This window comes from Globicephala melas, chromosome 4 (assembly GCF_963455315.2).
Source record: "Globicephala melas chromosome 4, mGloMel1.2, whole genome shotgun sequence".
NCBI lineage: Eukaryota > Metazoa > Chordata > Mammalia > Artiodactyla > Delphinidae > Globicephala > Globicephala melas.
In genome coordinates this window covers 49,842,695-49,867,892 of record NC_083317.1, presented here as the reverse complement: position 1 = coordinate 49,867,892, position 25,198 = coordinate 49,842,695, and the positions used below count along the sequence as shown (strand labels likewise).

The window sequence follows — 25,198 nt, the reverse complement described above, 5'->3', positions numbered from 1 at the left end:
ACAAACCCAGATGGTGTAGCTCCAGAGTCTATGCTTTCTCTGAAGCACTAAGGTATGCTGTTTGTCATGCATTGGAGAATCAAATAATATATGCTATAAGATAGTATATATTATTAAGAACAGATCTTGAAGGGACTTCCCCGGTGGTCCAGCGGTTAAGAATCCGCAGTTCGATCCCTGGTCAGAGAACTAAGATCCCACATGCTGTGGGGCAGCTAAGCCCACACACCACAGCTACTGAGCCCATGCGCCACAACTAGAGAGAAGTCCCGCGACACAATGAAAAAGATCCCACATGCCACAACTAAGACCCAATGTGGCCAAATATAAAAATAAATAAATAAATATTAAAAAGAAAAAGAACAGATCTTGAAAACTACAGTGAGGAGGGGGAAAGCAAGTTTCAGGATACTATATACACTTTGATAGCATCTGTGCAAGTTTTTAAAAGTTGTAGGCACACAATATTATATTTTTTCATTCACATATGTGTACATTCCTGTATGTGACTGGAAGAATTCATAATAAATGTACGAAGTGGCTGATTCTGGGGAGACGGGAATGGAAATAAGACTAAGGATAGGAGACTAGAGGCTTTCAAGTTTATATTTAAAGTTGGATTAAAGAAAACCTTTAATGCTCTGTGTGTGTGTGTGTGTGTGTCTGTGTGTGTGTGTAAACTCCAATGTGAAGACTGAAACTCCAAGAGGTGTGGCTTATTCAAGGACACAGAAAAATACCAGAACTAGAAATCAAACTCAAGGTATAGTTTTACATTCTAAGTGTTTTCTCTTTTTAAACTTTGCCTAACCAGATATTTGCTACATACACATAAGCTGCCCCCAAACAATTTAAGAACATTACTTATAGTGAAATATAATCTATCTTTACCCCCAAATTTTCCCTATTATTAATTTATCTATTAACTCATGCACAATATTTATTGAACTACTGTTTTGTACAAGTCATTTTGTTTAGGTACTAGATGTAGGTTGACATTCTAGTGAAGTATGAACTCATGACCCCTGGTTTACAAAACCAGGGCTCCAACCACGATCAGCAAAAAGAGGTTGTAAAGCTAATAACTGTTCATTGTTTGAGCTTCTGGAAGAAAATCTTTCTAATTCTGACAAGGAGTTATCTTTACATATCATTCTTATTCATGGTGTAATAATAATTTCAAGCATTATTATTGTTATTATTCTCTGTAATTATATAATAATCATGACAGCTCATTTCTAACTCTCCAGAGAGAAGAGGAAAAATCTATAGGGAAGATGATGAGAGAGATTAGACCAAATGGTCTTGATAAATTTTCTATTGTAATTTTAAACAAAGCCATAGACACCATCTGACTAATTGCAGATATTTCTGGAAAGCTTGAAGGTCTCCAAATAATTAGGTTGGGAAGAGGGGGAGATCAGTTAGGAAGCTGATATCTCCCTGGTCACTGCTACAAACTAGCATTGGCCTGCAGGCCTAGGTGGTGCTGACTGTGTGAGCCCATCTCGGAGGCTAATTCGGTCTCAGAAGCAATGGCGTGTCTATGCAATTTGGGAAAGCATTTTGGCCGTGAGAAGAATTTCAAAGCAAAAGTTCAAAGAGAAAAGAAAGAGGAAACTTGAAATTAAATTTAAAGTGTATTTGTTATAACCTGAACAAACAACAATTTTTTGTGCACTAACCAAAATGCTCTGTCATTCTTCATCAGTAACTGTTCATTCAAATCCCTTTGCTAAAGAGTAAAGAAGTATCCAGGGGACTGGTAAATCTTGATTTGCTTCATTAAGTCTGCTGAAAACAAAACAAAACTTGATAAAGGCATCTTATGACGATCTGGCTATCATTATTATTCTCATCCAACACAACTAATCTGATACAGTGAAAGGAACATTAATAGAATTGTTTTTAAATTTAAGAAAAAGATAATGATAACGCTCGCAAGATCTCAGACCACCGGACCCGGAAGGTTCTTAGGAAGTTGAAGGGCCTGGAGGAGGCCCGGGAACAAATGGCCGCTGCTGGATCATGCTGCTACGAGAGAATAGCTGTTGCAGCCGGCGTCAAAGCAGCTCCAGCGCAGGGGACCCAGATGGGGAGCGCGAGGACTCGCTGGCTACGCGCGCTAGGCAGCAGCTGGAGGCGCTGCTCAACAAGACCATGCGCATTCGCATGCCAGATGGGCGGACACTGGTCGGTTGCTTCCTCTTCACCAACCGTGACTGCAGTGTTATCCTGGGCTCGGCGCAGGAGTTCCTCAAGCCGTTGAATTCCTTCTCTGCCGGGGAACCTCGTGTGCTGAGCCTGGCCATGGTACCTGGACACCACATCCACATCGTTTCTATCGAGGTGCAGAGAGAGAGCCTGGCGGGGCCTCCCTATCTCTGAACATGATCGCGCATGCCTTTCAGACTTCATTAAATCTGTAACCGAAAAAAAAAAAGAAAAAGATAATGATAAATATCAATGTTGGCAGCAGAAAACCTATGTTTTGGCTGTAAGATATAAAGGGAAAAAAGTTATTCCTTGCCGACGGTCTTCATTTATGTATTTAAACACTGAATTTCTTGCATAGATCCATTTCTTCCTGATGGGAATATTGATAATAGCTTTTGCAACAACCACAGCACAGAGTGCCATAGAAATCCTTGCGTCACTCCAATCTCTGCCTCTGTCATCACATGGCCTTCTTCTGAGCGTGTTTGTATGTCTCCAAATCTCCCTTTCTTTTAAGAACACTGGTCATTGCATTTAGGGCCCGCCCTAATCTAGGATGGCCTCATCTTAACTTGACTACATCTGCAAAGACCCTATTTCCAAGTAAGGGCACATCTGCAGGTACCAGGGATTAGGATTTGAGCATATCTTTTTAGAGAATGCAATTCAACCAATTAAAAATAGGTTAAATGCATATTTAAATTCTCTAAACCTGGAAGGCAGGAACAGATGAGGGAAATGGTTTTCAGAGCAGTAGCTATCAATTCAATTTTTAAATGTAAATCCTGAGGTTGCAGGGAAGGAAATCTCTCTGTATGATTATGCAGAGCAAGAACAGACGTGCAATCCCATGAATGCTGACATTCTACATATAAGAAAGGTAAAAAGGAGTATATGCATCCAAGTCAAGCAGCTAGGCACTAGCAGTTCATGAAATATTACACTTTAGACTCTGGAAATTAGGCAATGGATGGCAATGGGGAGCAGGAAGGAAGTGTGTTATGCCCATTTCACAGAAAAAGAAACTGAGGATGAGAAAGTTTACATAAACTGGCCAAAGTCAAGCAGCTAAGAAGTAGCAGGATTGGGATTCAAAATCTTTTGGTCTGGGCCCAGAGTTCTTAAGTTTTTCACCATTATATTCCTTCTTAAAGAAATGGTTCAATGGAAACTGTTCTAGTTATGGGAATATCTAGATATGGGAATATCATATCAGATATTCCTTGTAAACTGATACACACAAATGCCTTTGCCTAGACCTTCCCTGGGCAACTAATTTCCCAGGAAATCTCTTGGAAGTGCTATCATACTTGAAGTTCAATATTCCTGTTCCTGGATATTTCTTTGTACCAGAGATGAAGCTGATGAATTCCTTCAGATAATGTTGTAAATATCTGGGCACAATTCTACTTCAGACAAGACAACTTACTTGCATTTCCCCCAAAGTCCATGATCCACAGATCACTGTGCCTTGCCCAAGCTGTTCACTTCTGTTGTAAGGATTCATTGCCCTTTTCTTCCCAGCTGTCTTGGCCACCTGTTATTTAGAATTCCAACCTACATTTTAAGTGTTACCCCCACATAGGTTCATTTCCTTATCCCTCTCCACCACCCAGACTGAGTTTAATTCTCCTCTCCTGTAGCTGTTTGGGATCTACAGCAGTGGGCACTCTTACCAACCAAACATAATTCATACCTTCCTTCTCCTTAACAGAACCTGGAAATTATTCAAGTAGCCAACCCCATCCACAAATTTAGGTACTCAGAGAAAGCTAACCCACCTCCACCTTGAAGGATGCCCTTCATTTTTGTTAAAACATCATTGTATCAGTAAGGTATTGCCAACCACGAATTTCAGTAGTTTAAAGCTATTGCAGTTTGTTAATGATCATGATTATGTGGATTGGCTACTATAATCTTCTTATCTATGCCAGCTCAGCTGGAGCTGGATCTAGAATGACCTCAGATGGATGGTCCTCAGCCTCAGTTGGGACCTTAGCTAGAATGGTTTGGAAAGCTGAGAGCTCTATCTCCCCTTGGGCTCTCATCCTTCAGCAGGCAAAACTAGGCTTCTTCACTTGGTGATAAAGGATTCCCTAGCAGAAAGAGAGGGCAAACCCCAATGCACAATCATTTTCAAGCCTTTGCCTTTTTTTCACAATTGTTAATGCCTGTTAGCCAAAGCAAATCACATGGCCAAGCCTCTACTCAAAAGATGGAGAGAGATTCTACTCCTGAAGCAGCAAAGTCACTTTGCAAAGGGGTGAGCATAGCTGAAAGGGAAGAGTTGCAATCAACTTTGTCAATAAGACCTGAAGTGATCACCTTATTTAAAATTACAATTTAGCCCCACCCAAGCACTACTGATCCCCTTTAACCTGCTCTTGTTTCCATAGTATATGTCACATTCTAACATGCTGTGTTATTTACTTATTATGTCTATTGTTCTTCTGTCTTCTCCTTTAAAATACATGCTCCCAAGGTAGAAATCTTCGTTCACTAATTGATCTACTTAGAAGACTATCTGACACATAGTAGTGGCTCAAGATATATTATTTGAATGAAAGTGTGAAAGGCCCATCAATAACCCAAGGCCAATGGGAACCTCATATTCAGCCAGAGAAAGTATCTCATTCACATCAAAGGGAATGCAGTTAGAAAATTTCCAGCAATGGGGAGGGCCTAGGTTGGAATGGTCCCTGAAGTATCCATTAAAACTGTTCTAAGAGTTAAAATTCCAACTTAGAAAATAAATATAACAAAATAACAGCAATAATCTGTGACTCTGGTACCAATTTGTGACAGTATTAGCCAAATAATAACTTTCTTGCCTCTTTCGAGTTAGAAGCATAAGTCAGTGGAAGAGGCCAATCAGCTCCCCCTCCACCGACCCATCAGGCCATGGCTAACAGGCAACAGAAGTGAGCTGAAAAGAGGAGCTGGAACTCCAGTGAAGTTTGAAGTTTTAATTATCACATGAAATGAGACCTATATATTACTGGCAGAGAACTTGACTATCTGAAAGTAATCAGAAAAGTCATGGGGCTTCCCCAAAATTTTACCCAAGAAAAGGGGAAATACTGGTCCCATTGAACAAATTAAAATAACAGTGTGGGAGCATGGGGGGGAATAAAAGCACTTAATGATCACATCCAACAAGCCATACTTGTCAAACGTAATGGTTACATTGCCTTTCCAATAGTGAGAGATGCAGTTGCAAAATGCCTGATTCATTCCTTGTTTATAGGAATGCCTCCTACATGGAAGAAAGGAATGCTTATCAGAGACATGAAATAAGAGAGCTAACATTTATTGAATATATGCAAGGAACAGGAGCATGGCAGGAATTATTTTATAAAATCTTTCCCAAATGCTATAAACTAAGTATTATTATCATCATTTTATATATGAGGAAATCAAAGCACAGGAAAATTAATGTGTAGTCAGACAGGAAGTAGAAGAGCTCGGCTTGAAACTGGATTCTTGCCGACTCTAAACGCCATGCTCTTCCATTAGAAGCCACTGCCTTCCACCTTGAAGCAGAATCAGATATAAGTCCTCTACTCAGTTAGTTTATAATCTTATAGTATCAGAAGACCCTGGAGAGTGTCCATAAATCACTACCAGACAATGTCTTAAGTGCTTTAGGAGATGCACTGGAAAGTCAGAAGTGGACGAAATGACTTCCAGCTGAGGACCAGGGAAAACTTCCCAGAAGAAATGGAATTTTAATTTCACATCATAATTATGACAGAACCAAGTCTCTGGTTGGTTTTCCCTGCCCTCTTTCTTATCTTTGAGAATATTATGGGTCTTATTTACATTTTTCCAAATTTTTAAATAATCAACTAAACTGAAAGTAACTTACACCCACTCTTCTCTCTTTTCCTTTCCAAATATATCTTCCATTTTTTCACACACATGCACAAAATTGAAGTTAAAAAAAAAAAGAGGATAGACTCCCTACCTCCATTTCTTTGTATATATAAAACATACACTCTTAAAGCAGTCTGGTCTCCCACTACTATTAGAAAAATCTAAAATCAAGTCTAAGCACCCAAATCATTATAAATTTTATTAATGTTTACATATGCTTTGACAAATATAATTAATTTCTAGCATTTTTCTCATTCTGAATTTCTAAGTTGTTTATCATGCTAAATTGGCAATAACAATTATACCCCTTTCAAGCTAGAGAAAAGAGCAAATATGCAATAAACATCACTGTACATATCATAAACTATGATATTCCAAGTCCTAATGTCAAAAAGAGTGTAAATTTGAAGGTATTAAAAATTATAGAGTAGAAAAGTACTTTATTTTGCCTAAAATACATATTTAGAAGTTATAAATGACAATAATAATTTTTATAATTATACACTCTAGCATTATAAATTAATATATAAGGATAATGGTAAAAATTTATGTCACATCATAAATGGCTATTTGTAACTTGCATATCTTTTCATTAACTAAGAATTTCAGAGCCCGCTATGGAATAATAGACCAAAGATCTGATCCATAGATCTGATCCAACATAAAATCCAAAATTCTGTTTAACCAACCTAATTCTTCTCAAAAGACTAATCTAGGTCTTAAGTTGAACCCAAACAGCAGTGAGAATCAGATGACTTCAACACTTTAACTCTACCCAATTTGGACACAGTCATAAAATGTGATTTATGAATCACATAAATGAAAATTTACCTCTTCAATCAGATTAATGATTAAATAGAGGAAATAAGGAAAACATCTGTTTTGACAGTTAGTAAGTACCAGATCCTTTCCATATATTATTTCATTAAAATAGTACACAGTAGAGCTGGGCTTTGAACACATAATCTGTTCCCAGAGTCAGGCAATTCACCACTACACTAGGTCTTATACTAGGTGATAGATAAGCTTTATACCAATAAAGTTATTGATTCCACAGTATTGCAAGATTTTGGAATTGCTATTTTACCATGTGTAACAGTTTGAAAATGTGCATAAAAAGGTCGTTTGAACCAAGGCTGTTGCTTCACCCTAGATCCCTTTGAAAACTCCAATACATATTTAAGAGCCCTTCTAATAGTTCAAGTTTGAACAGTTGCCTTAATCCATCTAGTGATGAAACCAGTCTTTTCCCCCTCAGTTTCCCTATTCTTGTTCTTCTGTGGATCCACAATTAGCAACGTAAGACTGAGAAGCGTGTGATGCCCAAAGTCCACAAAAACACATTGCTCACTGCAACCATATGGCCCCAACTCAAGCACAGGCTGACGTCATGTCTTGTCAGTATCCTGTTCATGGCCAATGGTGACTTCCTCTTTCCATCTATGTTGCCACTTCTAGAGGTTCAAACTTTACCTAGTAGGGCACTCATGAAGGGTCCTGCCACAGGTTGTGTATGCCACATGGCATTTCAATAAAGTCACTACCCAACTGTGCACTGGTTTCAGGGCTGCCAGCACTGCTGCTGGAGTGGCTTTTGCTGTCATTCTGCTTAACTCATCCATCATCCAGTGTTGGTCTACGATACCCCAACTGCATCCTCCTACTTGTCCCCAAACGGACTTCTGTAGTAATTTCTCTGTGGTGCAGACCAGGAATGAAAGTGCTGGGCCATAGTATATATGCATATATAATTTGATGAATAACTACCAGGGTGCTTCCCAGAATAGCTGCATCAGTCCTTCCAGAAACACATGAAAATCCTTACTGGCTATTTTATTCTCACGATGGTTGAAACTAATCCAAGATCTATATTTATGGGTTTTCCCCTTACATTTCCTTTATTAGTTTCTTAAATATAAAATACTAGTATCTTGCAGGTTTCACATCATTTTGGTCTTCCTCCCCGCCTCCCACCTCCAACACAACATTGATGGTATTTACAATTTATTTTCCTCAATCTGAGCTTTTTAAAATAACCAAGATATCCCCTAGGTTTTTGGCCACCATTACCTCATGTATCTCTTGTAGCACCCTTGTGTTTTTATGTATCTTTTAATTCTAGTACATTCTCCAAGAGTTTTTCAAAATGGGTTTCCATCTGGTCAATATTTTGAGGCCGGACTGGATATAATGCTCTTGTTGCTACCATGTAATTATGGTGTTAAGAAGTCTGATATCAATGTAAACATTTTTCCTTGTTAGGTGATAGGTTCATTCTCTTTGGAAGCATTTTCCCTTGGTCTTCGATGTTCTAGAATTTAATTATAATAAAGCTAGGTAATAATAATAGCTAATACTAAAATAGCAGTTATGTACAAGGCACTATTCTAAGGGCTTTACACATATGTTAATTCACTTAATCCTCATATTAGTTTTATAAGATAGTAAGAAACATTCTACTATCCTCATTTTACTGGTGGGTAAACTGAGATACAGATGGTTTACCTTATGCACTACTTCAAATAAGAGGTCTGTCATTTTTTTAACTCTGGGATAAGTAAATATTCTTTATTTCTTCAAATATATCTTCCCTTTGTCCCCCACTATGACCACCAGCATCTTTCTTCTGTATATTAATATTATTATTAACTGTATATTAGCACTTCTATTTCTTGTCTTCAAACCCCACAGTTTATTGTTATAATTTCTCTTTTTGTTTCTTTCTGTTACCTTCTGAGAGTATTCAGTCTGATCTTCTGGCAAACAGATTACTTCTTCACCTGCATCATTTGGATTATTTATCTTATTTATTCTGTTCTTTATTTCAACTATTATATTTTTCATATTTACTGTTTTCATTTGGTTCTTTTTTATGACTTCTCTGACATTTTATTAACATCTTTCTCATCTCTGAGTATTTTTTTATTTTATTTATTTATTTTTTTGTAATAACTTTTTTTTAAACATCTTTATTGGAGTATAATTGCTTTACAACAGTGTGTTAGTTTCTGCTTTATAACAAAGTGAATGAGCTATAATTACACATATATTCCCATATCTCCTCACTCTTCTGTCTCTCTCCCACCCTCCCTACCACACCCCTCTAGGTGGTCACAAAGCACCAAGCTGATTTCCCTGTGCTATGCGGCTGCTTCCCACTATCTCTGAGTATTTCAATTAAACTTATTTTAAATTCTTAGTCCATCTGTTCTAAGAAATCTGTTTCATATGATATTAGTTTGTCACCTTTCTGTTACAGGTTGTTCTTCCCAATACCTAGTTGTTGTTGTTGTTTGGATCTGACATTATTAACTATTTCTTCGATTATAAGGCTCCATAGCTTATTCAGTACACTAGTGTTCTGATATCTTAAAACAGGCAAACAAAACACAAAAAAAGAAACCTCATAAAGCTTCCAAATGACTTAGATTGCTTCTGACAGGCAGAAAAGAAATTCTCACATTTTAAATTTGTTTGGGGAAACTGCAAAGGTCTCACCACCATCTTAGCTATTATAAGTGGAAGTTCAGGATAATCTAAATTCAGAATTTCTTCTTCCAAAACATTCTTACTGTTAATGAATTACGCAGGTATTACACCTTCTGTGCCTTTCCCATTCAAAAAAAGAAAAGCTGTGCTTTTCATCTGGAGCAGAGTCTGTGATTATGGACCAACTAATTAACTTGTGTAATATGGAAGGGATGATGTAATTTTCACTTCTAGCTTTTCTCTCTTCCATATGGACAGGTTGCCGCTTATAAACGCTGTGACTGCTGTTGGGCAAAAGCTTGTCCTAAGAACTCGCTTTAAGCTCATTTTTATACCCACCATTCAGCAACCTTAGCAACAGAGAAAATTTTTAAAAGCCAGCCAAACTAAGTTACCAAGTTGAATTTTCACATATTCTCATTTATAAAAGGCAGGATTTTCTTTCAGCATTTTCTGAGCTTCCTTTTAGACTTTAATATTTTAAAAATATAACCCTGTCACTTAATAAAGCAAACCATGGCATGGGAAAGAGACACTATCTATGCTTTCTTACCACAGTGTGCATGGCAAACCCACAGAAGAAAACCAAACCTTCAGAACACTCCAGCTTCTGTAAAGGGAGAGGGAGGAGGGGGGCAGTTTCTTACTCTGCCATTCTAGTTAGAAGCGTATTTCTCTCTTGCAAAAGGATAATTCCTGTTATTTTGTTGACTAGATATTACTTTTCATCAAAGTATAGAATCAAATTTTAAAAACTACTTAGTGATACTTGGCTTAAAAAATAAAAACCCTTAGCAATAAACATTTGAACATTTTTGCAGAGAAAGAAAAGACAACAGCATGCTTCTAATTGATCCAAAAGAAATTTGTTCAAGCCAGATATGGATAGACGCATACACTTCATCTAAAAAAATAATAGCAACTACATTAATATTGATAAAAATAATAAATTGCCTTCCAAGGAGAAAAGCATAGATGACAAAAATACATCTGTGATATATAGCCCAAGAACTCACAATTTAGATCCAGGAGTACAAGCGATGTTGGCTGATTTATAAAATGCCTTACTGCTTTGGGTTCAAGTGCCAGTAAGTACCATCAATACCATCATCCTTAAGATACGCTTTTTAAGACATCTAAATAGCTGATGCAGTATTTCATTTATGACCATCCTGAGGAGAGTTTCTTTAGTCTGTAGACTCAGAGAAGGGAAGAAGTCTGGTCAGGTGGTTAAATGCACATCGGAAATTTGCAGTATTTATGACACTGCCTATATCTATAGTGTGACCTTGAAGAACTGCCATGAAACCTCAGGACCTAGAATAGACCTTAAAGATGTCTAATCCAGCCCCTCCAAGGTCATGCTCTCTCCTCTGGGAATAGTTCTAAGGCTTTGCTCACACCTTCTATATCACACTTGGCAGATAATAATAGCCAACAATTATTGTCTTAAAATATGTCAAGCACTGTTCTAAATGCTTTACATTAATCAGCTTATTTAATCCTCAGCATAGGCCAATGAGAAAGGTACTGTTTATGTTCTTATTTTTCTAGACAAGAAAGTTGATACCTAAATGTTTTAAGTTACTTATCCAAATTTACACACTAACACCAGAGCCTGCACTTAACATTTTAACATTTAGAGTTTAACATTTTAACTACATATTGGTGCCATATCAAACTCTGTTTCTAAGACTTAAGCTCCTTGAGGGCACAGACATTATCTTTTACCTTTGAAATACTCCACGCACTTAACACAGTGTTTGGTAGGCAGACAAAAGTACTGGTTAACAAGCTATAGTCATCAAAACAGTATGGTCCGGGCACAAAAATAGAAATATAGATCAATGAAACAGGATAGAAAGCCCAGAAATACACCTATGCACTATGGTCAATTAATCTACAACAAAGGAGGCAAGACAATACAATGGAGGAAAGACAGTCTCTTCAATAAATGGTGCCGGAAAAACTGGACAGCTACATGTAAAAGAATGAAATTAAAACACTCTTTAACACCATACACAAAAATGGATTAAAGACCTAGATGTGAGACCTTACACTATGAAACTCTTAGAGGAAAACATAGGCAGAACACTCTCTGACATAAATTGCAGCAATATCTTTTTCATTTTATAGAAGGTGAATGCACCAGCTAATTTTCTATCCCACTAGATCTTTCTCCCATTTTCTATTCTGTCCTGGGCCCTCAGGAAGCCGACCTCTATAGACTGTTTCATGCAGGTCCCTTTGCTCTCTGGATTCTCATGGGGTCTGGCCAACGCAGGAGACTTGAAGGGTGGGAGAGAGAAAGATCCAAGTTCTTTTCCTGCCTCCATCACTTCTGCTCAGGGGGTTGGCAGTGGCTGCCTTGCTCAGTGGAAAGTCACAGCATCTGTCAGGCAGCTATAGCTACAGCTATAGGTCTTCTGGGGTCCTCAGAGCTACTCCCTCCCCTCACCCTTCAGACCTACTGGTGATAATCCAGCCCTCGTTAGCCCAGAGGTGAAGCATCATCCCTTTCTGGTTTTCCTTAACCTTTCCCACAATGTTCAAATGAGTACTTTTGTTAAATTCTCTTTAATTACTCTGTTTGTGCATGCCATCTGTTTTCTGCCAGAAACCTGACTGATAAATGCAAATAAAGCTTAGAAAAATTAAGCAATTTGCCAATGATCGCAATGATAATTATAATTGATGCAAACTTTGGCAAATTATTTAATTAATCCATGCCTCTACTTCTCATCTGTAAAAGAGGGATGATAATACCTACCTCATAGATTTGTTACCAAGTACCTGGCACGTGGTAAGTACTTAATCAATTCCTATTAGAATCTGGTGCTAGGAACTTGGATTCATTGCCATTTTTCAAAGAATTTGAACCTTGTAGAAACAAAGAAAAAAGCAAAAAGAAAAGTATAATTCAATCTAGTCTCAATTTAATTCAGAATTAACAGTGCTAGACTAACTTGCCTCTTCTACTATGAATATTGCTTAGATGTTTAGGGAATGTTCAGGCATTTTAATATTGACCCCCAAATATATAAATTTAAATCTGCTATCCCTCAGACACATGTAACATATGGTCCATTGTGGAAAACAGTAAACTAGTTAACCATTTAAACATATTAATATCCACATTGAGTGATGTGGATAAAGAGAAACTGACCATATTGACTACACTGGCAAGGAATTATAGAACATTGGCAATAAAGTGGTCCTATGAAATCATTAGGTTATTCCCCTCTCATTCTGGAGGTGAGAAAACTTGAGGCTCAGAAAGACAAAACCAGATACACAGAGTTGCACAATTGGCCAGTGACTACTTAGGTATAAGAATCAGACCTCTGGGCTTCCCTCGTGGCGCAGTGGTTGAGCGTCCGCCTGCCGATGCAAGGGACACGGGTTCATGCCCCGGTCCGGGAAGATCCCACATGTCGCGGAGTGGCTGGGCCTGTGAGCCATGGCCGCTGAGCCTGCGCGTCCGGAGCCTGGCCACAACAGTGAGAGGCCCGCGTACCGCAAAAAAAAAAAAAAAAAGGGGGGGCTCTCAAGCTCACAGTCTGTTGGCATATTAAGTATCAGCTTCACGTTTTCCCTGTTCAGACTAATTACTTCTTTAATCTGTGATAGCTGACACATGTGCAGTTGTACAAGTTTAAGAGGAAGGAAGATGATTCTGATACTCTTCAGTTTCATTAGTATATTCTATTTTAATTGTCTTCCTTGGTAAGGCACCATTATTTGATGATTTAATAAGCAGGAAATCCAACAATAAAATTTAAGTGTTTAAGATAGTTATCGATAAATGTTCAGTGTAACATAACCAAAAAGAGCCAAGTCAAGTGGATCCATTTAAAATACGGCTAATGTGACCGGTAGTAGAGATTGGAGGTAGCTCTGATTTGCCTTGCTTAGCTTGTTCAGACCACCTATCACAGTAAACTTTCAAAATCTGTGCTCTCAAGTTTTGATCACTTACCCTAATCTCATAGCAGGCACGCACACGGAGTCAAGTGCCCTGCAGCTGACTGATACGCTGGTGCATTTTTAGAATGGAACAGAGTGAAGCTGAACCAATGCAGTGGCTAAAATAAGAAACCAATTTCAGTCCATTGTAAAGACAGCCACCCAAATCATCCCCCCAAATAATTCCAACTGTTGGGCTGCAATACTGAAAACACATATTTGTTCTTTTTTTGGCATGCATTTTTTATGTACTTCTTAGTCTTTCCCTCCTACTCACTGAGATCTCATCATCCTCTTGTTCTGGAGGTTTTGGAGCTGTTATTATATCCAAGCTCTCACATGATGCCTCTGTTAAGTCTGGTTCAGCATTTCCATTATAAAACTCATAAACTTCTGGAACAAACCTATTATAACTGTCTATGAGGGAAAAAATTGCTCCCAGGTGAAACTTAGTATATATTACATTCATTTTCAGTCTGGAAGGTACTTGTTTTCTTTAACATATTATAAAATAAAATTTCATACCATCGCTTTTACTTTCTTTAGTCGCTTCTGTCAGTATGATAACACAAAAGAATAAAGTGGGGAAGCAAAGAGCTATTCATCTCACATTTTGCCCATTTTCTCCAGGACACTGTTCCTTTTCCATTCCCAGCCTAAAGTCAAAGTTTCCAGTCTTAGCACAGTGCCCTGAGTGTTACTTTCACCAGGTCTTGTTCTGGTCGCTTCTAGATTATTAGATTACAGGGATCTTGACCATCAGGGGGCCACACAGGAAGGTTTTTTATTTCCCTATTCTCAGGAGCCATTGTGAAAAAAACACTTAAAATATAAAACTTTAAAAATTTCCTAAAATTACTTCAGAATAGAACATTAAAAGGGATTTATGCCAATTCAAGCAATCCCATTTTTGGATTAAGCATTTAAATTGCACAGGATATTTCTTTAAATTCTTCTACTATTTGATGTTGGAGGGAAAGGAAAGGGAAAGCACGAGCAAGCTTGTAAAATGGGAATTCAACTACTGAATATTGTTACGATTTTCTTGTTTAGTAATATAAAATTAGAAGTCAGGTAAACAGTATTTTTTCACATACCTTGAACCTGAGAAAATCTTTTCCCTGGTTAAACAAACATGTAGATTTCTAATATATCTTCATAATTAATATATACAAATGGGATCAATGGTAATTAAACTCCCATTCTTCTGACTGAGTCTGAGGAGGAAATACACCACCTCTGGGAGATACCTTTAAGAGAGGAGGTGCCAGGGAAGACCTGCTCAGAAAAGAGGTTAATAGGGAGCCAGGGGCCTATTGAAAAAAACTATTAACTGCTTGATCTCTGATTCCAGACCTAAATTTCTGTGTTTGTCATCCACCTTCTTCTGGCTCCACCCTGATATCCATTCCTATTTCTATGACTCCCCACTGGACTGGTGGGGAGTAGAGGGTTAGTACAGCTTAGTACAAATCACCCCACTGGTGATTTGTAGAGGGTTAGTACAGGTCTTCATGGGCCAGGAACCACATGTAACTCTGCATCTGCCATAAAGCCACTTTCACCATGAGGCAAAGGATACTGTGCCCATTAGCACTCCCTTCACTTTGGCTGAGCGAAGGGGTTTTATATTTGTACCCAAGCTCAATCCAGAAGCCAGGGTACAAAGGAGCCAACAGACAGTATGAGCATCCTGTTGGGATGGGCAAGTTGATTCAAAGACAAGTCTCAACACAAATGCAGGCATCTGCCTCATGCTAAAGAAAAATAAAACAGAGACGGCTGATACTTCATTGTAGATACAAAAGAAGCTTCATAAACATCTCTTTCTTCATGTAGGCTATCAAATGACATTTAACGCTATCCAGAAACTTTTCTTTGAGAACTTATTTCAAGCCCAGCAGTGCACTGGAAGTGGAGAAAAGGAGTTACGTAGAAAAGGAGGACAATGTTTGTGCCCAGAAGCAGTCAACAGTCCAATCAAAAAACCAAAAAATATCTCATGAGTTTCAAATGAGATAATATTTTAAAAGTCACTTTTTAAATACTTAAATGCTATACATTTGTTAGTAGATACTAATAAATAACTGCTGAAACAAAAACCAATAGATTTTAATTTTCAGGAAAATTGCTTATCCTAAAAATAACACATCAGTTTAACACTTCCTACATAACATGGTGTATAATTAGCATTCATAGAAAGAGAATGGACTTTGAAGCCAGACTCATCTCTGGTAATTTACTAGTTATGTGAACTTGGCAGGAGACTTTCATCTTTTTGAGCTTAAGCTTCCTCATCTACATAAATGGGAATTAATTTCTTCTTCAGATAGATGTATGGATAGAATAGATGAATTAATATGCCCCAAACACTCAGGAAGTTAGGCATTCCATCTACCTGCTTCTGAAAATACAACATAATCAAATTTCTTCACACAGTGGTGATGAGACTGACGAGCAAATATGATGAGGTCTTTATTTTTGTTTGCTGAAGGGAAAGAGAAGTGCATTCTTAAAGTTTGCTTCAAAACACCAGTGTTGTGTTTGAAGTCTTCTCTTGAAAAGGAAAACTGACCAAATATGAGTCCCTAATATCTGAATAGAAGATCATACTATCCTTTTAAAAGTTAGAACTCATTAGAAATAGAAACCACACACTCCAGGAAACTTACGTTTCACACTTCCGTTTAATTTTATTTTGCTCAATCCTGGTTACAAAAAACAAAATACTCTGTGAACTTACCTTGAAACTTACTGATTTTATTACAGTGAGTTCCATAAACACAGGAGTCATGGTCCTTCTTTTCCTCTCACAAGTACAGAATGACGTCAGACCCAAAATATAATAAGTTGCCTTCAGATTTCAATTCTGAACAAACCAGAAATAGCGGGTAAGAGCTAGCTGATTGCACCTGTGAAATGATCACCCTCCACTCCAATTTACCTCTGAGTCCCTTCTCCTCAGGCTTTACCAATCATTTGGCCCTTAGTGGGTCTTTTTAGCTGTTTATCAGTCTCTCTCCCCATCAATCTTCATTGCTCTCTACAGCTTCTTTATCACTTTTTGTTGTCAAGAACATAACTACTTTTGGATCAGATGTTTGCCATAAATTCCTGAAATAGACATCTAGCCCATAAAGAATAGAAATGAATAGGCTAGTTTTAAATGTCACCAGTAGATAGTTCATCTCAGTAGGCGTGATTGTTAATGCTTTCACATCTCTAGTTCAAAATTGAAATTTTTCCAGTGCCCCAGGCATAATTATTTTCCTCCAAATGACTTGGAAGCCAGAATTACAGCATCCACCTACGCATTATATTTGACCAAAACACTGACATCAAGCAGAATCACAAAAATCTATTTATGTATGCTCCTTAGTGTTGGCAGCCTTGATTTCTTAGGAAATATCATCTTATTCAGACAGAATAAAATTTGTTAGCATTGGCAATTACTGACTTCTGCTTTAAATTAATGTCCACATGTGAAAAAAAATGGGGTTTTGTGATTTGGAATGTAGAAAAAAATGGCAATGAAACTGAAACTTTATATACCATATTTCAGCTGACAGCACAATTTAGGGTTGAGTCACACACCCTTAAAATGAAGGCTTCCAATAGAAATGCTGACAGGCCCTTTACTTATAAGGAAGTATTTGCCTCTAGAATAATAGCAATATATTATATTTAAATGGTTCCTTTTATAAAGCACTTTAAAAACTGTCAATCTGTATTTCTCCTTCCTATACACAAGTATGTCTCTTTAAAGTCAATAGCAAAACTATATATCTATTATTTATTTAGTTAGTTATTATGTATTTATTATATTTATGAGATTCACTCATCATTTATTAGCCTCTGGGCACCTCTGCAAGTTCCAGAGCTAAAAAAAATAGGAAGATGGTTTGTGTCATTATGATTTGCAGGTTATTCTAGACATCATGAAGACAACACATATTGCTTCCAGCCTTATTATCTTAGAAGTTTAACATACCTTTAAAATATATGTACAGGGAGATGTGTGGCCAAGATGGTAGAGTAGGAGGACCCTGAGCTCATCTCCTCCCACAAGCACACCAAAATTACAACTATTTACAGAGTAACTATCTGTGAGAATGACCTGAAGAGTACCAGAAAAGATTCCCATGACTAAAGATATAAAGAAGTAAATACAACGAGATTGGTAGGAGAGATGGAGACACAGTATAGTCAAGATACACACCTCTCCACACCACAAATGGAAGGATAATCACAATTGCAGAGGTTCTCTCCAAGGGATGAGGGGTGCAAGCCCCACATCAAGCTCTCCAGCCTGGGGTCCTGTACCAGGAACAGGAGCCCTCCAAACATCTGGCTTTGAAGGCCAGTGGGGCTTGCGAATGAGAGAGCCAGAGGGCTACAGGAAACAGAGACTTCTCTTAAAGGGCATGCACAAAAATCTCACACACTCCGAGTCCCACTGCAGAGGCAGTCATTTGAAAGCAGCATGGGTTCAACCCACTTGCTGATTTTGAAAGAGAGCCTACCGGAGAGACAGCAGGCAACTTGGAATACCCCTGGGGACACAGACGCAGGTGGCAGTTATTTGGAGGAGCTCATTCTACCAGGAGAAAACCTGTGCTGGCAAGCATCATTTTGGAATCCTCTGTCTAGCCTATTAGTGCCAAGGACTTACCAATCAACCATCAGGTGGATACCAGTTCTAGGATTCCCCCCAGTCCTGAAGCTGACTTCCCCAAGACACAGCCTTACCCGTGAGTGGGCTGGCAACACGCAGGGTTCTCTGGGTCATGTAGCTGGCTGCCTAAAGACCTGGCCATGCTTACCACTGGAATAGCAACCATCACATGAGGCAAGGCTTCGCAGCCAGCCATACTTACTAGCACACCCACAGTAATTGGACCTGCCAATGAAAGGGCCCACACAGCCCACATAGGGGGCACCCCTAGAGTACATAGCTCTGGTGACCAGAGGGGAGTGTGCTGCTGGGCTCCATAGAACATCACCTCCATAAGGCTACTTCTCCAATATTGGGAAATTTACAGACCTACCTAATACATAGAAATAAACACAGAGAATTAGGCAAAATAAGGAGACAGAGGAAGATATTTCAAATGAGGGAATAAGACATAACCTCAGAAAAAGAAATAAAGTAAAAATAAGCAATCTATATGATAAAGATTTCAAGGTAATGATCATAAAGATGCTAGACAAACTTGGGAGATGAATGGATAAACACAGTGGGAATTTCAACAGAGTTAGAAAATATAAAGAAGAACCAAATGGAGCTGAAGAATACAATAACTGAAATTAAAAATGCAACACTAGAAGGAATCAACAGATTAGATGATACAGAGAAACAGATCAGTGAACTAGAAGACAGAGTAGTTCACCCAAGGTGAAGAGAAAAAGAAAAAAAAGAATTTAAAAAAATGACAGTTTAAGAGATCTCTGGAACAATCTCACCCATGTTAACAATCCCATTATAGTGGTCCAGAAGCAGAAGAGAGAGAGGAAGGGGCAGAGAACTTACTTGAAGAAATAATAGCTAAAAACGTCTTTAACCTGGGAAAGTAAAGAGACATCCAAGTCCAGGAAGCACAGAGAGTTCCAAACAAGAGGAACATAAAGAGGACCACACCAAGATACATTATATTTAAAATGGCAAAAAATAAAGATAAAGAGAGAATCTTAAAAAGAGCAAAAGTAATAGTTATGTACAAGGGAACTCTCATAACGAGTCTATCAGCTGAATTTTCAGCAGAAACTTTGCAGACCAGAAGGAAATAGCACAGTATATTCAGTGATAAAAGGAAAAAACCTACAACCAAGAATACTCTACATTTAACTCAGATTAAAGGAGAGGTAGGAGTTTTACAGAGAAGCAAACGCTAAAACAGTTCATCACCATTAAACTGGCTTTACAAGATGTGTTAAAGGTACTTTTCTAAGTGGAGGAGAAAAGACCATAATTAAAAATATTAAAAAAGGAAAAATCTCACTGGTAAAGGCAAACATACAGTAAAGGTAGTAGAACAACCACTTACAAAGCTAATAGAAAAAGTTAAAAGACAAAAGTAGTAAAATTATTTATATCCATAAAAATAGTTAAGTTATACACAAAACCAAAAGATATGATATCAAAAATATTAAGATAAGGGAGGGGGAGTAAACATGCAAAGCTGTTAGAATGTGTTAGAACTTAAGAGATCATCAACTGAAAATAATCACGTATTTATACTGGTTGCTATAGATAAACCTCATGATAACCACAAACTAAAAACCTATAATAGATGCAAACACAAAAAAGAGAAAGGAATAGAAACATAACACAAAAGATAGTTATTAAATCATAAGGGAGGAGAGAAAAAAAAGAACTACAAAAACAAGAAAACAATGAACAAAATGGCAATAAGTATGAACACATCAATAACTACTTTAAATGTAAATGAATTAATTCTCCAATCAAATGAAAGACTGGCTGAACTGATACAAAAACAACACCCATATATGTACTGCCTATAAGAAACTCACTTCAGATCTAAAGACACACACAGACTGGACACAAAGAGATGGAAAAGATATTCCATGCGAATGGAAACAAAAAAAGCTGGGGTAGCAATACTTATATCAGACAATATAGACTTTAAAAGAAAGACTACAACAAGAGACAAAGAAGAACATTATATAATGATAAAGGGATCAATCCAACAATTATAAATATATAAATACTCCACATAGGAGCACCTAAATACATAGAGCACATATTAAAAAACATAAAGGGAGAAATTGACAGTAACACAATAATAATAGGAGACTTAAACATTCCACTTATGTCAATAGACAGAAAATCCAGACATCCGTACAGAAAACCAATAAGGAAACACTGGCCTTAAATGACACCTTACAGCAGATGGGCTCAATAGATACACATACAGAACATTGCATCCAAAAGCAGCAGAATACACATTCTTTTAAAGTGCCCATGGGACATTCTCCAGGATAGATCACATGCTAGGCCACAAAATAAATCTCAGTAAATTTAAGATTGAGATCATATCAAGTACCTTTTCTGACCACAACACTATGAACTAGAAATCAACTATAAGGAAAAAAGTGCAAAAAATACAAATACATGGAGGCTGAATGATATGCAAATAAGCAACCAAGCTTCACTAAAGAAATCAAAAAGGAAATTTAAAAACACCTGGTGAAAAATGAAAACAGAAACAAAATACAGTAAGTCCTCTACATACGAACCTTCAAGTTACGAACTTCCAAAGATGAGAACGTGTGTGCCAGTCCCTGTATGCCAGCTGTTGTACTGTATACTGTACTTTTCAAGGTACTGTGCCATAAGATTAAAAATATTTTCTTTATTTTTTATGTTTTTTGTTTTTACATCTGTATTATTTGTGTGAAAAGTATTATAAACCTATTACAGTACAGTACTATCAGTATTATATAGCCGATTGTGTTAGTTGGGTACCTAGGCTAACTTTGTTGGACTTACAAATAAATTGGATTACAAATGCACTCTTAAAATGGAACTTGTTCATATGTAGGGGATTTACTGTAATCCAAAATCTATGGGAAACAGCAAAAGCACTTCTAAGAGGGAAGTCTATAGCGATACAAGCCTACCTCAGGAAACAAGAAAAATCTCAAATAAATTATTTAACCTTACACCTAAAGGAACTAGAAAAAGAAGAAAAACAAAACCAAAGTTAGTAGAAGGAAAGAAATCATAAAGATAAGAGTGGAAATAAATGAAATGGAGACTGAAAACAATAGAAAAGTTCAATGAAACTAAGAGATGCTTCTTTGAAAAGATAAATAAAATTGATAAACCTTTAGCCAAACTCATCAAGAAAAAAGAGAGGGCCCGAATAAATAAAACCAGAAATGAAAGAGCAGAAATTATCACCAATACCACAAGAATACAAAGGATCATAAGAAATTACTATGAATAATTATACAACAATAAGATGGACAACCAAGAAGAAATGGAAAAAATCCTAGAAACATACAATCTCCCTAGACGGAATCAGGAAGAAATAGAAAATATGAACAGACCAATTACCAGTTATAAAATTGAATCCATAATCAAATAACTCTCAATAAACAAAAGTCCAGGATCAGAAGATTTACAAGAAATTTCTACCAAACATTTGCAGAAGTGTTAACACCTATCATTCTCAAATTATTCCAAAAAATTGAAGAGGAAAGAACTCTTCTAATCTCCTCCTATGAAGCCAGCATCACCCAGATGTCAAAGCCAGACAAACATATCACCAAAAAATAAAATTACAGGCCAATATCACTGATGAACATAGATGCAAAAATCCTCAACAGAACATTAGCAAACCAAATCCAACAATACGTTAAGAGTTGCTTTACATTAGCTGCAATACATTTAGGTTGCTTCCATGTCCTGGCTATTGTAAATAGTGCTGCAATGAACAATGGGGTGTGTGTATCTTTTCAAATTATGGTTTTCTCCAAATATATGCCCAGGAGTGGGACTGCTGAATCATACGGCAACACTATTTTTAGTCTTCTAAGGAACCTCCATACTGTTCTCCATAGTGGCTACACCAATTTACATTCCCACCAACAGTGTAGGAGGGTTCCCTTTTCTCCACACCCTCTCCTGCATTTATTGTTTGTAGATTTTTTGATGATGGCCATTCTGACTGGTGTGAGGTGCTACCTCATTGTAGTTTTGATTTGCATTTCTCTAATAATTTGATGTTGAGCATCTTTTCATGTGCTTTTTGGCCATCTGTATGTCTCCTTTGGAGAAATGTCTGTTTAGATCTTCCACCGATTTTTTGATTGGGTTGTTTACTTTTTTGATGTTGAGATGCATGAGCTGTTTGTGTATTTTTCAGATTAATCCCTTGTCGGTCGCTTTGTATATTTTCTCCGATTCTGAGGGCTGTCTTTTCCTTTTGTTTATGGTTTCCTTTGCTGTGCAAAAGCTTTTAAATTTAACTAGATCCCATTTGTTTAGTTTTGTTTTTATTTTAATTACTCTAGGCGGTGGATAAAAAAAGAGCTTGTTGAGATTTATGTCAGAGAGTGTTCTGCCTATGTTTTCCTCTAAGAGTTTTATAGAATCTGGCCTTACATGTAGGTCTTTAATCCATTTTCAGTTTATTTTTGTGTATGGTGTTAGAGAGTGTTCTAATTTCATTCTTTTACATGTAGCTGTCCAGTTATCTCAGCACCACTTAAACCTAAATGTCCATCAACAGAGGAATAGATAAAGAAGATGTGGTACATAGATATACAATGGAATATTACTCAGTCATAAAAAAAGAATGAAATAAAGCCATTTGCAGCAACAGGGATGGACTTGGAGATTGTCATACTGAGTGAAGTAAGTCAGACAGAGAAAGACAAATATAAAATACCACTTACATGTGCAATCCAAAAAAATGCTACAAATGAATTTATTTACAAAACAGAAATAGAGTCACAGATATAGAAAACAAACTTATGGTTACCGGGGGAAAGAGTAGGGAGGAATAAATTGAGAGATTGGGATTGACATATACACACTACTATATATAAAATAAATAACTAATAAGAACCTACTGTATAGCACAGGGAACTCTACTCAATACGACCTATATGGAAATAGAATCTAAAAAAGAGTGGATACTGAGGGGTGGGATGGGGAGGGTGGGAGGGAGGGAGATGCAAGAGGGAAGAGAGTTGGAGATATATGTATATGTATAACTGATTCACTTGGTTATAAAGCAGAAACTAACACACCATTGTAAAGCAATTATACTCCAATAAAGATGTTAAAAAAAAAGAAAAGAGTGGATATATGCATATGTATAAGTGATTCACTTTGCTGTACAGCAGAAACTAACACAAAATTGTAAATCAACTATATTACAATAAAAATTAATTTAAAAAAATCATACACCATGATCAAGTGGGATTTATCCAACAGATGCAAGGATTTTTCAGTATCTGCAAATTAACTGATGTGCTACTCCACGTTAACAAATTAAAGAATAAAAAGCATACAATCATCTCAACAGATACAGAAAAAGCTTTTGACAAAATTCAACATTCATTTGTGGTGAAAACTCTCAACAAAGTGGGTATGTATATAGAGAACATATCTCAACATAATAAAGGCCATACAGTAAGTTCCCTACATACGAACCTTCAAGTTGCAAACTTTCAAAGCTGCGAACATGTGTTTGCATGTCCACCCACATAAGTTAGTTAATGTGCATGCATCCTCTACAAGTGGTTGTGCTTTTGTGTACTTCACTGTACAGTACTGTATAGAGTACGTAGTACAGTATCTTTATTTCAAGCCCATGATGTCTGAAAGCAAGTGTAAAAGTAGCAGTGATGTAGCTGGTACTGCTAAGAAGCACCAGGAACTGGAGGCCCAGAGAAAGGACAAAGAGAGACAAGAGGAAGAAGAAGTACCTGCAGAACCAAAAAGATTTACAATGCAAGAAATGGCAAGTGGATTCCCTTTACTTGAGAAGGCATTGTTAGTTTTTGAGGCACAGGACCCGAATGTAGAACAGTACACAAAAGTTGCAGCAGCTGTTCAGAATGCAATCCAGTCCTACCGTGTAATCTATTATGAGAAAAAAAGAGCTACTACCCAGACATCACTGGATCATTTTTTTCAAGAGGGTAGATAGAATTGAATCCAGCCAGGAACCAGAACATGTGCCATCAATGTCAGGCATGAGTGAAATTGCAGCTTGCCCTCCACTCCTATGGCTAATGATCTTTCAGCTCTACCATCTCCCACCTCCTCTCCCTCCTCCAATCAGTAACTCTTCTTGCCTGTTCACTCGATGCCAGCCCCTGTATGCCAGCTGTTGTACTGTACTACTGTGCTTTTCAAGGTACTATACTATGGGATTAAAAATATTTTCTTTATTTTTTGTGTTTTTTTGTTTTCTATGTATTATTTGTGTGAAAAGTATTATAAACCTATTACAGTACAGTACTATGTAGCCGATTGTGTTAGTTGGGTACCTAGGCTAACTTTGCTGGACTTGTGAACAAATTTGACTTATAAACACACTCTCAGAACGGAACTCATTCATATGTAGGGGACTTACTGTATATGACATACATAAAGCCAACATCATACTCAACAGTGAAAAGAGAAAAGCATTTCCTCTAAGATCAGGAACAAGACAAGGATACCCACTATCATCACTTTTATTCAACATAATCTTGGAAGTCCTAGCCACAGTAATCAGACAAGAAAGAGAAATAAAAGGAATCCAAATTGGGAAGGAAGAAGTATAACTATCACTGTTCACAGATTACATGATATTATATATAGAAAATTCAAAAGACACTGCCAAAACCTATCAGAACTAATAAATTAATTCAATAGAGTGGAAAGGTAAAAAATTAATACAAAAATCTATTGCATTTCTATACACTAACAATGAACTATCAGAAAGAGAAATTAAGAAAACAATCCCATTTACAATTGAATCAGAAAGAATAAAATACCTAGAAATAAAGCTAACCAAGGAGCTAAAAGATTTGTACTCAGAAAAATAAAAGGCATTGATAGAGAAATTTAAGATGACACAAAAATGGAAAGATATACCGTGCTCATGGATTGAAAGCAGTAATATTG

The 25,198-nt window shown here is 37.1% G+C and overlaps 1 pseudogene; it reads left to right on the top strand.

The window, feature by feature from the left end:
• The first annotated feature begins 2,028 nt into the window (after positions 1 to 2,028).
• On the top strand, positions 2,029 to 2,388 carry LOC115855698 (N-alpha-acetyltransferase 38, NatC auxiliary subunit pseudogene; annotated as a pseudogene).
• Positions 2,389 to 25,198: the final 22,810 nt, after the last annotated feature.